The 5,081-nt window shown below is 41.0% G+C and overlaps 1 long non-coding RNA gene across 1 annotated transcript; it reads left to right on the forward strand.

Moving 5' to 3' along the window:
* Positions 1-1,023: 1,023 nt before the first annotated feature.
* Positions 1,024-2,215, forward strand: LOC140006469 (uncharacterized). The gene is made up of 2 exons (XR_011814097.1): positions 1,024-1,284; positions 2,011-2,215. It is a non-coding gene; the product is annotated as an uncharacterized lncRNA (long non-coding RNA).
* The last annotated feature ends 2,866 nt before the right edge of the window (positions 2,216-5,081 follow it).

Genomic DNA, 5,081 nt, shown 5'->3' on the forward strand with positions numbered 1-5,081 from the left:
GGAAATTCTGCCCAAATTTATTGTATGATGCTTATATGTTGAATTAAGATTATAAGAGAGGTTTTGGTAGTGTTTGAAGTGGGAAATTAAGGAAAGTTCCACTAGAAACAAAAAATTCCAGATTTCTGGAAATTCTTGCTTCCTTTCTGTCCGAATTTGTATCTGTGTGTTAGAGGCCGAATTGGCCTTAGGTCAAAGAAGAAAAGTTGTAGAGAATGACATTTTATAGGTGCCTACAAAATTTCAACTCAATCGGAGCAACGTAGGATGTGAAAAGTCCAAAATACCCTTACTATTTTAAATATTTCCCAGCAGTCCGTTTCATCAGTTAAGTCCAGTTTATCACGTTTTTTGACTAGGAGCCGTACTGATTTAGCTCTGGGCCAAAACATGAAAGTTGTAGTATTCCGAATTGGCTTTAAAATGCATCTAAAAACACCTAATTCGGACTTGTGTACACTGAGTTATGTTCATTACAGTGTTCTGCGTTTAAACAGCCGACGAATTGGTTTCTGGTTTAGTAATTCGAGAATTTGACTAAGTTACATTAGGAACTGGACTAAGTGACCTTCATGAATATTGTAGCTCTGTGTCTTAGCTTCGAAACAGCATAGGTTTCGTTTTAATCCGATAAGCGTAGCCTCGGATATGTTATTTCCGCATTTGTACGTCAAATCTGTTTTGAACTAAATTGAATTTCTGCACTTGTACTTAATACGATTCTTGTTATTATGATATTGTGAGCCTATGGAACGGCTCTTGACATGAATTGCTGATATGTATAATGTTGGGTTGTGTTTGAGAAAAACAATGAAGCCTAAACGGCTGGAAAATTAGGTAAACACAAAGGGCATGCTGCCCGAATTTTTACTCGAGGACTAGAAAACTATATTAGCGACTTGAGTGAAGGTTAAGTACTTATTACTTGAACTAGCGAGAACCTTGGCCACTATGTTTCTTGAGTGTTATACGTTAGGACTTGGACGAACTTGTACCCTTGAGAAATGAAATAATGATTGCTCGAAGTATGTTTTCCTTGTACTTTCAACTCGCAAGACAATTTCAAGTATAAATATTACAAAGTTTTACTGTTTAAAAAGGCGAGCAAGTGTTTCACGACTACTGTCCGAGTGAATTTCAATTTCTTGATTCTTATTGAACGAAACGTCTAAGTTTCGAACTCTAGTCATGTTTCAAAGTTCTCAAATTGAGTTTTATCGCAGATTTGGACTCCGAACTCGGAGTATAACCTGAAAGTGACCAGTAAAAGCACTATATCTTTTGGTGAGTGCTTTCAAATACTGAATTGAACTTGATACTTGTACTTGATACGTGCCAATATGAGTACATGCCACATGCGTGAATTGTTAGGGCAAGAGTGTACTTTATCGCACTTGCCCTTACATGATATATACTTGTTTATTGTTGCAATTGACTTGACATACTTGTTATGATGCGCGCACTTCCTGGAATTCCAGAAACCCTGTGGCAAGTTACTCTAGTCGAGCCGGCAGGGGCTTGGTCGGTTGGGTAACGAGCCCTGGGTCTCTTGCTTTGTCGAGTGGAGTGATATCTCCTCGACTAATTGGTATACTCGAGTATTACCACCCGTGTTTATTGAGGATTTTGGGCCCAGTAGGGGGTGTGAATGGTGGACGGAGAGTAGTGTAAGTGGTGTTCTACTGGATTGGTTCCTTTACTTGAAAGTTGACGGAGTGTCAACTACTATGTGATCAAGCCCTGATGATGAATGGAAGTTGGCTCCTGAGAGCCATCCGTATCCTTATGCTTTGGAATGATTATTGTTTATTGGATTATTGTTTCTTCTGAAAACTTTTACACTCGCTCATTTTGAGATTGCTACTTGAAGTGTTATTGCTCACTTTTATGAACATTTCATGCTCGTTACTTTGCTATATCGAAAACTAGTACTTATAAATAATGGTCAATTTGCTATTTGGAACCTCACTGGGCTTTTAGCTCACACCACGCTATTTGTTTTCCTTACAGGGGTACGAGTGAAGCGTGAGAAGTGTAAAGGCTAGCGTAGTCTAGTTACTTTAGACTTTGTTTTGAATGTTGGTTTTGTACTCGCGCTATTCCTCGAATGGAACATTTTGTACTTGGATTGTATATATTTTGAACTAGTTTAAGTATATCGAGACTTTGTACCTTGATTTCTATCAATGTAAATTATAAGCTTGAATTGCGAATATTATTAATGGTGCTTGGTGTGTGTGCACGTGATTCGAGTGAGTGAGTCCTGGCGAGAGCTGGGCAGGCGGTCCGCCAAACCCTCTGGTACGCCTTAGGGGGAGGTGGGGTCGTCACAGATGGTATCGGAGCTCCTATTGAGCTCGTGCCGGGAGAGGGTTCTCGGACTGTGGGAATTGAATTGTTAAGTATGGAACAATTGTCTATTGTTGGGGACCTTAGATATGTATGTTGGGTAGGAATCTTTAATATGGGTGATTTGCTCTTGAGCCTGGCCAGCTTGAGTGGTGAATTATCATATTTTTGGATTCTTGTCCCCGAATACCAAGGAGTAACACCTTTACGATCAGTTGAGATCTCGCGTAATATTGAGATAAGTTTGGATTACGAAAGAAAGGTACGGGGAATGCGAATAGTATGGACTTGAAATATATTGAAGATATTCATGGGATTTGGGATCCTTCTTATTCACGTGTTTCGAGCCTTGATTAAGTGTAGTGCCTGAGCAATACCTAGGGTTAATGCTCTATAAGCTATGTGACTTGTTTTGATCGAATGTGTTGTATTGCCTTGTTTTATGATTTAGAGGGGTTTATGATTTGCATTATTCTGTTTTGTGCTGTTGATATTTATATAGTTACTTAGTGGCTATATTCTATTATTGATTAGTTGGTTATATTGATATAGTTGATTCGCTACGAACCATGGAGGGTAGAAGAAGTCAAGCTAGGGGAACTAATCGAGGACGCGGTCCTAGTCGTAGCCGTGGGGGTAGACAAGCCCAGGAACCGGTACGAGAATCGAGAGAGGAAAGAGAGGCAACGGTTGAGCCACAACCTGAACCCCAAGCTACAGGGGGAGATCAAGTGGCAACTGCCATCCAGCAAATGACTAATATTCTGGCCCGTTTAGTGGAATAACAGGGTCAAGCCCCTGTAAACCAACCTCGGGACCCCGATATGGGGCAGGATAGAGCTTTGGAGAGATTCCAAAAGTTCTCCCCACCCAAGTTTTTAGGAGGGCCAGACCCGTATGAGGCTGAGAAATGGCTGGAGGCCATGATAAATATTTTTGCTGCCCTAAACTATACGGAGGAGAGACAAGTCCAATTCGCTGTATTTCAGTTCGAGGGGCCAGCTAGGGCCTGGTGGAATGTAGTGAGGGCCAAGTGGGAGAGAGAAGGAACTGCATGGACTTGGCTAAACTTTGTACGAGACTTCAACGAAAAATACCTTCCACCCATCGTCCAGGAGAAGGGAGAGGACGAATTCATTAAACTCCGTCAGGGGATGTTGAGTGTAACTGAGTATGAGACTCAGTTTACAAAGTTGTCCAAATTTGCTCCCGAACTGATTGCTACGGAACAAAGAAAAGTACGGAGGTTCATACAAGGACTGAACGTGGAGTTACAAGAAGCCTTAGCGGCGGTCCAAATTAATACATTCACAGAGGTTCTGGAGAAAGCCTTGAGGATAGAGACTGCTAGGGCACAAGTGAGAGCTTTCCATGCAAAAAGGAGAGGTGCGCCTGGTGGAAGTCAAAGGCAAGGACAAAGCGGTTTAAATATGCCACCTTCTAAGATAGGCCGAGGAGATGGTAGTGAGAAAATTTCAGGGATATCTAAGGAAAGTACTCCAAAAGGAGCTTCGCGTGGCTGGGGCCAAGCAAGAGGTGCCTCACAAGGAGGCCAGACCTCAGCCCCACAAGTATCTTGTGGGTACTGTGGGAAGGCCAATCACGTGAAGAGTGATTGTTGGCGAAAGGCGGGAAAATGTTTATGGTGTGGTAGCACCGAACACCAGCTTGCAACCTGTCCCCGTAGATCACGCCTAAACCCTGAACAAGCAAGTGTAGGAGGAACTAAGCCAAGAGTGCCGGCTAGAGCGTATGCCTTGAACCAACAGGCAGTACCTGAACCAACAGAGATAGTAGAAGGTACGATTCGTAATTTCTATTGTTTAACTAAGTTTTGGCTATAGTGCGACCTGAGAGCCGGAAACGAATATATAAGGAAATACCCTACGTTATTCGAAGTGCATGTATGAATTTCGAGGACGAAATTCTTTTAAGGAGGGGAGATTGTAACATCCCGAATATTAGGAGGTTGTTTGTGAAGAAAATATTAAAGTGTATTTCTTTGGGTTTGATTTAAAACCTAATTTTGTTTTAAAAGACTACAAACCCTAAAATTGTAGCCAAAAAACCCTAGTTTACATTTGACTAACCGGTTTTCCTAAATCTCTCCTATTTTAATTGAAACCCTAATTTTAATTACTGGAGTTGGAAAATTCCTCACATTTTCTTAAAAATTTTCTTTTAGATGAAAATTTTCATTTATTAAAGCCCTACTATCCAATTATTCCATAATAAGTGCAAATGAATCTAGAAAGTAGAGTTTTATTCCTCGGTTTCAAGTTTGGAGCAAAATTAGGGTTTTCGCGATTTTCCGCCGGATGAATTTTCGATACGGAGCAAGGACCAAATTGGGTGATTAAAAGTGACTTTTAAGTGAGAAATAATATGTGAGTAGTAGCAATGATATAAGGTTAGTGAATGGGAAGTAAAAACACTAGTACGTGAGTTTTTAAGAAAAACGGCGCGAACCGGCGGGTCCCGCGCGCTACCGATTGAACGCACCACTTGACCACCACTTTCTTACCCTACAAGCTCATTGATAATTGAGCAAAATATCCTCTCACTACCAGCTAAGTCTGACCGAAAATTGTGGCTCAAAGGCAAGGAAAGAAAGAGAAAATTTTGTGGCCAAGATTAGTCCAAGTGTTGGCAAAAAATTGTGGTCACAATTAGCCCTAATCTTCTTACTTCCTTATAAGACAAACCAAGCTCCATCTTCCTTCATTTTTCTG

Source organism: Coffea arabica, chromosome 1c (genome assembly GCF_036785885.1).
Source record: "Coffea arabica cultivar ET-39 chromosome 1c, Coffea Arabica ET-39 HiFi, whole genome shotgun sequence".
In the NCBI taxonomy this organism is placed as follows: domain Eukaryota; kingdom Viridiplantae; phylum Streptophyta; class Magnoliopsida; order Gentianales; family Rubiaceae; genus Coffea; species Coffea arabica.